Genomic DNA, 13,112 nt, shown 5'->3' on the forward strand with positions numbered 1-13,112 from the left:
GTAGTATAGAGTTACATCCTATTAGAGTATGAACTACTACAAGTATGTATTGAAGGAGTATAGAGTCATATCATACTAGAATATGAACTACTATATGTATGTATTGTAGGAGTATAGAGTCATATCCTACTAGAGTATGAACCACTAGATGTATGTATTGTAGGAGTATAGAGTCATATACCACTAGAGTATGAACTACTACATGTATGTATTATAAGAGTATAGAGTCATATCATACTAGAGTATGAACTACTTACTACGTCTATGTGTTGTAAGAGTATAGAGTCATATCTTTCAACGATGTAAAGCACTACATGTACATTATGTATGTGTTGGTAAATTCTCTGCTGTACTTTCTCACAAATACTATCAGCTTTTACAAACATCTAGAGAGCTACCAATTGATTGTACAAAGGCAACTTACTGTTCAACAAGATTGAGATATCTGCAAAAGACTCACCTGAGATCTAACAACTGTTTTTTGCTCATGATGTACAGTCACTACAAAAGTTACACAAATATTCTATACAGAACTACTTGGGTGCCACTGTAGATACATTCAAACATGTCTCAAGCTTTATTCTGTTAGTACACAGGCCTTACTCAGTGATAAATGGATGAAGGATACTGTTTACTACTGACTGCTTAGCATTGCTGGCCTTTGTGGTACACACTCGCTCAAGATTTATAACAGCTTATAAGCACCGGCAGGTAACGTAGTTGTCATTGGGTAAGTTTCTTCACCCATCGAATTTGTGTAACTTGAGCTAGTCTTATCTTGTACTATAACAAGATCATTGCTTGAAGCTGATCTTAAGTTTATGTTATGTTTATAAGTGAGAAGGTGATCTTTGGCAATTGGTTTAAAGGTGTATTGTGTTCAGACATGTTAGCTATACAAGCTCAACGTGACAAGTCAAAGTATGCTACAAATCGTGCAGGTGTTAAAAGTAGGACAAAGGATGAGTCAACAATGACTACTAGAAAAAGGCAGCAATTGACCCAATAGCAGACTAAACTAAATAGGAATATATGACACTCCTCTAACACAAATTATGAGTTTATGGTCGGTATCGCTCAGGCGCTTTCCAAACACGAAGTGGGTATCGTCTATCAGGTATCTAGTTATTGTCAGGCTGACCAGAATGCTTTTTATCTAAGTCAGCTGGTGTAGGAGTAGCCCTAGATATGCTAGTTTCTGACAAATTTGAAGTTGGTTTGAATGTCTATTCCAAAGTATTTTGTCAGCAGAAATCATAAACATTGTGGAGCCCACAGTAGAAACCACCTAACCTGGAACCCATTTTGTGCCAGATGAATAGTCGCCAGCGTATACCAAAGAATCTATTGCAAATTGTGAAGCGTTTGAGGTGGTCGTGTTCTTAGGTACATGAGCAGCATTATTTTTTGGATTTAGTAGGGAGAGTAGGCATCTTTGTTGTCACCCATGCAACATTTCAGGAGTTTTCCAGTTAAGGCTTGTTTGAGGGAGCATTCTGTAGGTACCAAGCGCAAGACGTGCACTGCCCTTTAGCTAAATTTCTCCCACACAGTTCTTTTCTAGTGCTTTCTTGAATTTTTGTGCAAAGCGTTCAGCTTTGCCATTAGATGATGGATAGTAAGCAGGGGAGGTGATATGTTGTATAGAATGTTGGCTACAGATTAGCCTCAAAATCTTTAAATGCAAATTGTGGGACGTTGTCTGTAACAATTTTGAAAAAGTCTGCTTGTATTTGCGTTTGATTAGCTGGAGTCCAACTTTACATATCCCCTCTAGTTCATGAAAACATTTGAAACTATCAGATGATGTTATTCTAAATTTCTATCATTGGAAATATTGTCCAACGCAACAATTGTAACATGTATGTGTTCTACGACTATAATTTTTTACTTATCCGCTTTTGGTAACTGAAAAGCTATGAATTTCCTCAAATGAAAAAATGATGTTTAAAAGAACTATCGTACACTAAAGCTAAGAACTCATAGAGGCTTCAAGGGCTTTTCACCTGTTTGTTGTCTGTGATATGTCATCTGACCTGACTCCGCCATTCTTGGAGCGTTGCCCATATAATGCAAATCAGTCTACAAAAAGTAGTTGGAAAAGGTAATAGGGGCTAAGGCAAACTGCACGTGAGCAATGACCTCTTCTAGACAAACTAACAGACGCGTATAACAACCAGTACAATAAAACAGTACATGAGCCACTGGTTAAAATCTCCAGGGTAATAAGAACTACATACTAACCAATGACTATACTGTAGCGCATACTATAATACATAAAAAAGGGGTATACAAATACACTGAGTGACCGAAATAAATTAAATCAGCCTGGGATAAATGAGTTAAAGATAACACTTGTTTTCTTTCAACCAGTATATACAATGTGCAGTAAAACAGGCTACAGGCTACTACCTGTGTCAGCCTCTTTGAAGAACTTACAATAATAGTTAGACTGGCTGTTCAAACCATTTCTGGTTGTCAATTTACAAGTGAGTGAGGAGGAGTGAGGAGTTGGAGAAGTGAAAAGCTGTGGGATGAGGAAACTGCATAGCATGTACAGCAGCATATACATTTGTAGCTAACAATCAGCTTTAATAACTTGCTTTTACTTTTATGAAAAGATATATTTCTATAGGCTTTGTATAGAACCTGTTAGCCTTTCCATTGTTGCTGTACCTTTCAAAGAATATCTGGAGAAAACTAATTATTCAGTCTTATTATGTCCTATACGCTTAAGAGCTCAGCTTGAATTCTTAGAAAAAAGGCAGTTGCATCTGCATTTTCAACGCTAATCAATATTATTAATGCTGTGAGATAGATGAGAAAAAACATGCAGATTTAGACAATGTGTTCAAAGTGGTTTTAGAACTATGTGGTACCTTTATTATAAAATGGCATGTAAGTACAGGAAGTTCTCGGATTAGGCTGAAGCCAACTTACACTGCTTCATCATTCTGTCTTACACAGTTCAGCATCATACGCTAACATGAAACAGTTTTGGGAGCATGGCTGACAAACTTCGCTTAGTTGCGCATGTTGAGCTATCAATCAGCTAACAATCAGTCTCAGTGCTCATATCAATTTATTTGCACCTTAAGAATGATTAAGTGTTGTAAACCAAGAACTCCCTGCACTTAAAAAGCATTTCTGTCTCACCTCCTCCACAGAAGATTCTACATCACCACTACCTCTAGGAAATTTTGATGGTGTCACTTGAGTTGCTGTAAAATACAGGTGTTGCAGTATAAGCAGACTGCAGTTATAATAATAACTTTCACATATTATGTAAAGACCAATTAAAATTAGTTAATAAAAAGAACTCTTTAAATATAGTATGTCTCCTTTACATGATGTAAGCAAGGGCTATGTGTGTTTTTTATGGATGTTGCTGAACACACTCCGTGATCTTGGCTGAACATGCCTAAGCCCAATGGGAACCTCGACAACTGGAGGCATGTCAAGTTGCAATTTAAAATTAGAAACCAATCATTTCACCAGCACAAGGGAGGAGGGGGGTTGAGGGTCCTTTTCTAGGAATTGAACTATAATTACCTATTCAAAAGTCAAGCGCTCTAGACTGGTAAGCATTAGTAGCCCCCTACTAACCAATACTAACCAGGATATTCTTCTAAATTAAAGTAAACATCCAACTCTCATCCGCCAATGTCTTTTCTTTGAGTATTTTTATGATCACAGCAACGGAGATTTCTGTCAGCCGAAGAAGGTTATTGCATACAGATAAAGCGCTTAGGTACAAGCTTATGACTAAGATGTGGGCTGTGACTAGTATTAGGTAACTAGTAGCTAACTAGGCTATAGTAGCTAGTAAGTGTACTTACACTGCTCAGCTTGAGACGCCTGGTGTCTTACTTCTAGTCCTGTACCTTGTTCTTCATGTTCAATACCATCTTCACATTTCTTCGCTTTCTTCTAAAGTTGATCATAAACTTGTGAATATATATACAATATTTAAACTTTTTATTCATCATTATGCAAGAAACTACAGATTGTAAATGATGGAGTGTAGACTATAGCTGACCATGAACCTATGAACATATAAAAATACGATTTCTAAATTTTTCTCAATTATTTACTGTGGAGTATTAATTGCAGACCATAAAGTTTGGACTGTAGTTGATGGTAATCATATCGACATAAATGCATTTTGTACACATACAAATAGAGTTCTACCAGATTCCGTTATCCTCCATACCAGCAGCTTTGTCAATTGAATGTGACTTCACAATATTCTTTCTACCAATCTGTTCAAAACTAAAATTAAAGCTAGCTTACGGCCATCATATTGCGCAATTAATATCGTCAATAATATCAATAAACACTGCGTTGGCAGTATTAATGCAGCCAACACCTGATAGTACTGACGATGTCTCACAATGCTAACAAAACCTACTAATGGTTATGACACTTATCATTATTGAAGAGATCAAATAATACTCTAATAGGCCTACCTAGTAGTGACTTGTACGTAAAAAGTAATATTCACTTACCGAGCGCTTTTTGGTTCTCTTTATCGGAGAACAACAATCAAAAAGACAACAACACGGGTCCATCTTAGAGTCATTCAATTAGTGCCTGATGATGTACATTGTTTGCCACTTTTTGTTCTATCACAGCAGCACATGAAAAGATCAGTATTCCGTCATACGCTCTACAAGTACTCGCGTCATACGCTCTACAAGAACTCGCGTCTTACGTGTTTGCTGAATAAATAAATTGCATTGGCTAGCTTCAATACATGGAAAGGTATATAAGTCAGCATTCAGAGGTCCAAACAATGTATTAATGTAGTATTGAATTACATGTCTATGGAGCTCCGCTTGAGTGAATTCAGTCCTTGTCTATTGCTCGTGCAGCAGTGATAACATTGCTGCAGTTGTCAAGTCTGCCGAACTGTGAAGGACCCTCCTGGGATTATAATTCCCTTAAAGGGGTTGACTTGCAACAAAATTCAGATTACAGTTATTATGTATCAAAAGGTTCACCATGTTTTACTCTGCTGTGTTGTAGGTGCCAAATATGTAGAAATGTATTAAAAGCTCTTTAAGCTCAAAAATGAACAGTTAATTGCAGCCATCACAAAGCGCAGTAGGTTGGAATCCCTTTCTAAAACAGAGCAAATCTAATGGGAAGTAGTTGAACACGATGCGCTTCTGTTTACACTTTCATGCAACCTCAATCGTCAAAATATTTTTACAAATACACTTCACACATTCAATAAAATCATGTCTATTGTCCTTACGCATGCATTTCATCATCATTGTAATGCTGTCACTTTGAGCACTGATATCTCAAAACCTAGCTGAAAAATTAGTTCAACTTTTCAACCTTTGCACGAAGGAGTGCACATCATCTTCTGATAAACATGAGAAGCCTGTTGGTCACTTTTGATAGTCGAAAAATGCTGCAAAAACTATTCACGCCATTTGGCAGGATGTATGGGTCAAATGATCAGATTACGACCAGATGATTAGACAGAGCTGAAACGAAACTGTAAAGTAGTGAGCATCTATATTTAATAAGGGCTTTCCGGTATAACCCGAAGTATTTGTCATAAAATAGTGCTACGAGACGTTTTATATTGAGCCTTTAATTGGCCTTTCAATTCGCGTGATAACATCACGTGTCAAAACAATAACCACGTCAACTTGAGTAAGTTGTCAAAATAAACGGATTCCAACCTGTTTTCATGATGGCTGCGATCAACTATTCGTTTTTTAACTTTTAAGTGCTTGTAATCACATTTCCACATATTTTGCACCTACAACACAGCAGAGTAAGACATGGTGAACCTTTTGATACATAATAACTGTAATGTGAATTTTCTTGCAAGCACAACTCTGCCAATACTCTGGGCATAAGTGCAAGTTTGAAGATCCCATATTTATACATCCAGCATGTTTTGAGCTGTGGTAATGAAAATTACACCAATCAGTATGTATGTTTTATTTTGGAGATTGAACTGGCAGTCAATTCTTTTTCACAAACTGGAAACTTTAAAAGATTGTCTGCTGAAAATAGCTATTCTCAAGTCATCTGTTTAGAACAGATAAGCTTTTTTTTCATTAATAAAAATGTTGGATGAACAATTTTTTTTATCTTGTTCAAACAACCAAATGATTTTAATATAATTATATAGTAAAGTAGTTATTTTAGTCGGCATTTTGCAAAAATTGCAAATGCTTTTGCCTATTTTCGCAACATACATAATTAGGTTGATTAAACCAACTTTTAGGTTGAAGTTAAATGTATCTGGATATATATCTGCTCTTTGGACTTGGAATTGTCATATCCCACCATGTTCTGTTTGTTTATTTGGTAATGCGACGAGATTACCATATAATATGTAGTTTCACTTTCTTGGTCTTACTGAGTTTTCACTTCAAGGCTGGAGACTAGATTAGACTTCATTTGTAAAATCTCTCATCATCTTGGATGGAATGACCCTAAACTGCACATCTCTGCGACAAAATAGCAACAAATGCTATCCAGCTTTGGCAGTTGACACTCTTATACTTACACAAGCAAACAATGAGGCAAGTTCGGCCCAGGCATCCTGTTTTTGTAAGCTCCTTAGAGGTTTTACTATTCCTTATGCCACTTCAATAAAAATTTATAATTTGATAACAGTAGAATTTTTAAGCTTGATCGAGCCATCAAGAAGGCTCACTGAGTAGCCCAATGGCACTGAAGACATTGAGTGTACAACTTTAGAATCAAACTTCCTAAGGATGCTGAAAATTATCCAGTAGGTAACAAAACATGGGTCTGAGATGATGATACACCGAATTTCGCAATGGTCAGTGCTGTGATAGGCTTCAAAAAGTTCCCTAACAAATGCAAATTAGATATTGTGGCACATGAGTTCTTCCACGTGATCAAAGCTAACTAGAAGATTAAATCAGGCTACTTGACGGCAGGTACTGCATGCTGAAAGAGAAGTTCTTTATTTAAAGGTTAACTTGCAACAAAATTCACATTATAGTTATTTGGTATCAAAGGATTCACCATGTCTTACTCTGATGTGTTGTAGGTGCAAAATATGTTGAAATGTGATTACAAGCTTTTAAGAGCTCAAAAACCAACAGTTAATTGCAGCCATCACGAAAACGCCGTAGATTGGAATCTCTTTATTCTGAGGACGTACTCAAACATTGTGGTTAAATTAAAGGTTAATAAAATGCTAAATATAAACATCTCATAGCACTACTTTATGACAAAACTTCGGGTTCTACCGGAAAGCCCGTATCAGATGTAGATGCTCGCTTCTTTACAATTTGTTTCGGCTTGGTCTAATCATCTAGTCGTAATCTGATCATGTGACCCAAACTTCCTGCCAAACAGCGCAAATAATTTTTGCAACATTTTTCAACTATCACAAGTGACCAACAGTCTCCTTATTTTCATCAGAGGATGATATCCAGTTTTTCGAGCTAAAGTTGAAAAATTAAACAAATTTTTGTGGTAGGTTTTGAGATATCAGTGCTCAAAGTGACAGCATTACAATGATGATTAAATATACGTGTAAGGACAATAGACATGGTTTTATTGAATGCGTGAAGTATATTTGTGAAAATATTTTGACGAATAAGGTTGCATGAAAGTGTAAACAGAAGCCTTCGTGTTCAACTACATCTCATTCGAGCTGTTTTGGAAAGGGATTCCAATCTACAGCATTTTCGTGATGGCTGCGGTTAACTGTTTGTTTTTTAGCTTTTAAGAGCTTTTAATCACATTTCTACATATTTTGCACCTACAACCCAGCAGAGAAAGACATGGTGAACTTTTTGATACCAAATAACTGTAATGTGAATTTTGTTGCAAGTCAACCTTTAAGTATTTCCAATTGGTCGTATACTGTAGATGAACAGACGTTCTCTGCTCTCCTTTAATTTTTTGATATGTGGTCTATCTGTGTACACAAATTGCAAGTGAGCATGGCATTCGAATACTAGAGCTATTTTTTGATATGTGGTCTATCTGTGTACACAAATTGCAAGTGAGCATGGCATTCGAATACTAGAGCTATTTTTTGCTAGAACTAATTATTACTATTTTAGCAAGCTTCATTGGTCATTGCTATTTTAGCAAGCTTCATTGGTCATTACTATTTTAGCAAGCTTCATTGGTCATTACTATTTTAGCAAGCTTCATTGGTCATTACTATTTTAGCAAGCTTCATTGGTCATTACTATTTTAGCAAGCTTCATTGGTCATTACTATTTTAGCAAGCTTCATTGGTCATTACTATTTTAGCAAGCTTCATTGGTCATTACTATTTTAGCAAGCTTCATTGGTCATTACTATTTTAGCAAGCTTCATTGGTCATTACTATTTTAGCAAGCTTCATTGGTCATTACTATTTTAGCAAGCTTCATTGGTCATTACCATTTTAGCAAGCTTCATTGGTCATTACTATTTTAGCAAGCTTCATTGGTCATTACTATTTTAGCAAGCTTCATTGGTCATTACTATTTTAGCAAGCTTCATTGGTCATTACTATTTTAGCAAGCTTCATTGGTCATTACTATTTTAGCAAGCTTCATTGGTCATTACCATTTTAGCAAGCTTCATTGGTCATTACTATTTTAGCAAGCTTCATTGGTCATTACTATTTTAGCAAGCTTCATTGGTCATTACTATTTTAGCAAGCTTCATTGGTCATTACTATTTTAGCAAGCTTCATTGGTCATTACTATTTTAGCAAGCTTCATTGGTCATTACTATTTTAGCAAGCTTCATTGGTCATTACTATTTTAGCAAGCTTCATTGGTCATTACTATTTTAGCAAGCTTCATTGGTCATTACTATTTTAGCAAGCTTGTCTGAATAGAACAATATATTCTTCCATATCTTACACATTAATAAACTTTGAGCAAACAAAATATTTGCTAGAGGTTAATTTGGTTTTTGCGTCCTCGTTTGGTTTACCATCTTGGCTACAAAGGCTTTATTTTGTGAATCAGCAAATAGTTTGGTGTAATCTAATGGACTCTGCATACTCTACTAATAACAAGGCTGTATATATCAAGATAGCAGTTTCTGGCATCACTCATGCTATTTTGAGGTAAAACTCTAATTCTAACAAGTTATAGGTACAAGGACTGTGCCAAGTCTTCTAAGGATTAGCCCCAAACCACCACCTTTTTTCATTTCTGTTTGCTTCTGATTTGGGATATTGATCATTGGCGAAAAACCAAGTTGTCTAGTAGCCCTAAATAAGTAACAATCTGAAATCATTGAAGCTTCGAATGTACATGTGAACTATACGAAACGCCTGAATTAAGTGCGAGATTAAAAGTTTAAACTAGAGATGACCCGATTCAAAATGCATCAGCTGATCCAGATACCGGGCTGATCAACGAGTCCTTATTAAAGATTGACTCGATTCAGATACTGATCCTGTGTAGCGTGGATATGGATTAGTTTTAATGCAGAACATACAAGTATACTCATTTCTATTGTTCGTATGAATGAACCCCCGACAAAATAAAGTTTAGTAATTGTAAATATTGTAAAGGTTTTTACGACCTTCACTTTCTTCCACTAGTACAAAACTTGTGCATGAGTACAATACATATATTTCTGCTTAGTTCATCAAGGTGTACAAGAAAGAATCAAGTAACAGGCAATGAACAGGCCCAGAACAGCTCTGCTCTCTACTGCAAATGTTCGTGCTTATATAGCTGCTAAACTTCGCCCTTGTTCTGCTTGGTTAGACCCGGCACGGCGCGGCTCAGTCCAGCTCAGTTCGGTACCGAATCGGTACGGTTCTGGCTTGGCTGTGGCTTGACTCGGCTTGGTTTGGCTGTACATCGGCTTGGCTTGGCTAAATGTAAGGGGGCGCCATCCACCACAAATTCCCCCATTGGCGACTACGGTCTCCAATTCACATCCTGCGGGAGGACTAGCTGGGCCAGAGCCTCAGGCTGGCGGGCTCCATAGCGGAGGCGCTCATTTCCTCCAATAGTAGCTGGCGTTCCCGGCCCTCCAAGTGTCTCTGCTGTAGGACCGCTTGCATAGTCTCGGCAGCCCTCGTCCACGCCTGGACATCCTGTGTTAGCAACTGGGCTCGGCTGCGCTGCGTCTGTAGGAGGGTCTGGCTGACTGGAGTCTGTCCTATTACTTCGGCCAGGGTGCATGACCCGGCGAGCTCCACAGTCGTCCTGCTCCTTTCGATCGAAGCCGGGGGAACCCGAGATGGGGGGGCACAGTGGTGTCCTAGCCGCTGCGCCCTTCTGGGGCTGCGACGTTTCCTTCCTCTGGTCGTGGGTGTGCAGGCAGTCATCGTCAGGGAGCCCCTCATGTTATCCCGGCAGAACTGCTCCCAGGAGTCCTGGTTCACCAGATATATCACCGGTTCCACTCCTCCTTGCTGGTGAGTCGCGTGGTGTAGCAACATCTGGTCCCTCGACAAAAGCTGCCAATCGCAGGGGCACACAAACACGGCATAGTGTTGCAGCACGTGAAAATGGATTCGCCGGGTGCTGGTTGTGAACTGGCAGATCCGGCAGCTCCCATCTTTCACCCGCTCTTCCACTCGTGTTACAGTCTGGGAAGACAAGTACTTAATGGTCCTTATGATGGTCTTCTTCCGCGGCCTGACTCTCTCTGGCTCTGGCTGCCTCACGGGTGTACTTTCCCTCATGGCAACAGTCGGCAGAGAAGAAGACAACTCCGGTGAATGAGGACTGACCTGTCTCCTCTTTGTGTGTACAGCAGCTACCCGGCACTCTTCTTCCACTGGTTCTGGCATGACTTCATTTAGTAGCTCCTCTACGCTGTCCTCTGTCAGAGTGGCATCCAACAGGGCCTCTGCTCCCTCCTCAGTAATCTCTAACACGGCAGAATCCGACCATTGTGCCATGTCCCTCTCTTTTTTACTCCTTTTGTAGGCTACCACGTTTGCCGGTGTTGACCTACCCACTCCTCCAGTTTCTTTCAAACTAATTGTGACCGAAGTCAGAAAATCCTGTAGAGATGTGTTGCCTTCACTCTCCATCTTTTCCAGCTCCCTGATGCCGTGCAAAGAAAACGAGTGCTTTGATAAGAAATCCTTGGTTGCATCCGTGAGAACCGTTTTGCCTCCTTCCTGCACGACCTTTAGACTGTTTTCCGTTAATTCCACAGAGTAGCATACACCATCTCCGTATCGTTCCAGCCTCCTAGTTGTCTGGGCCGGCCTCGGATTGTGCCGGATCGGAGTTGATTGGATTGCGGGGCTGATGGGATCTGGTGTCGCGGTCTCTTCGGTCTCTACCGGGTTCAATTCCGGTTCTCCCGGAACTTTATTCTGTGTGGCCGGAACAACCGAAGCTGACCTAGGTACTACAAAGCACAGTCTGAAACCATCAGGACAAAGCGTAAACGCGACAGCTGACCTAGTTGCTTCAACAAATGACCCGACAACTAATATCAGCCTAAATGCCGTAATCATAGAAACCCGCCAACAAGTAGCAACTCATGAAGTGGTCATAAACAGACCTGACAACCATGACATAATCCAGGATGTACCTCAAACAGTTGACACAACAGCATCCTCATTGAGCACACAGAGAGCCTTAACTGAACCGCCAATAACTGTCAATACAGCTAGTTCATTGTGAAGTCATGAATATTCTACTGTTGCAGACATAGCCAAAGACATGCTACAGGTTCTATCAGCCAAACAAAGTAATGCATCCACAAAGAGAGCTAGCGGCCTAGACACGACCGCAACATCTACTTTTCAATCTTTGTCAGATAGCACAAGACAAGCGACCACCCAAGCTGACAGTAAGACTGATGCTATGAGAGTGTTGACTGTCAAGTTGGCCACGCAAAAGGAGTTACTCTTAAAAGAACGTCAAACATCTTTACAGTTGGTTATGGTTACAACAATACACAGTATGCAAGTTTAAAATTTAGTCGTACTCACAACAGTAGGCAAAAAGTTATCTCTCTATAACTTGTTGACGATGAAAAGTAAAAACCTTTTACCACCATTAGGCTCTTTTACCTCACCAGACCTCTACAGCCGCCAGCGATTGAGACATGTGCAGTACTTGACTGAGCAACTCTGGTCTAGGTGAAAATTAGAGTATCTTCAGAATTTACAGAGAAAGCAAAAGTGAAACCTCAAGCCTAGAAATGCGGTGATAGTTATGGACCATGCACTACTTAGATGCAACGGACAACTCAGGGAGAGTAACTGAAGCACGAACAAGCAGTGATGGTCATGTGAGGCAAGTGACTTTGCAAACGCCCATGAATAAACTTAGGAGACCAGTTCACATGCTAATACTTCTACATACAACTCAAGATACTTAGAAAACTAAAAGGTTTTCAAAGGGGGTGTAATGGGGGTTGTAAAGTTCTGCTGTCTGTTAAATTTCCTAATTTGATAGTGCACTGCAATATCTAGTCACCCTGTGTGATTCACTGTTCCTGCCCAGAGCGAATGCCAGTTGATCTGTTGATCTTGGGTGGTCCAATGGTCTTGTGTTGTCTGTCTGACTTGCCACAGTGCCATACGTTTGATTAGGTGTCATTGTTTTGTCAGCCTTTGAGCCAACAACATGTAGTTTTTAAGCCTCATTTTTTGATGCCGATACTTTCTTTTATCTATATTAAGTTTCATCATTACACCAATATCTATCGCATACACATATAATCAAGGGTTAAACAGAAGGAGAATCACATACTATTTAGCAATCTCCTGGATGTGTTATTAAGGTAAATATTATATCTTTCATTTTATGTGTTTTATTTTATATGTTTCTAAATGGCTTTGCAGATGACTACCTGTATAATTAACATACTTTCAATAACCTTTATCAACAATCGAGTTATTGTTTTATTGTAGTTTCACGGTGTTGACGAGCATATATAATAAACTTTTAATAGAATATACACTATGCCTCATCACCCGTATGTGACAATATAATCACGAACCAGGGGATTCGCTACAGGGGTCATCAGGAATAATTCTTCAGTTATGCGCAGGCTTTCCATAATTCACTACGTAAGCTTGCTGTGCATAAGTATCTCGCTATCTGTTAGTCACCTTATAGTTTACAACACAAGCTGAAGGCTTAATCTTTGCCATTCTATAT

Source organism: Watersipora subatra, chromosome 9 (genome assembly GCF_963576615.1).
Source record: "Watersipora subatra chromosome 9, tzWatSuba1.1, whole genome shotgun sequence".
NCBI classification, from domain to species: Eukaryota; Metazoa; Bryozoa; class Gymnolaemata; order Cheilostomatida; family Watersiporidae; genus Watersipora; species Watersipora subatra.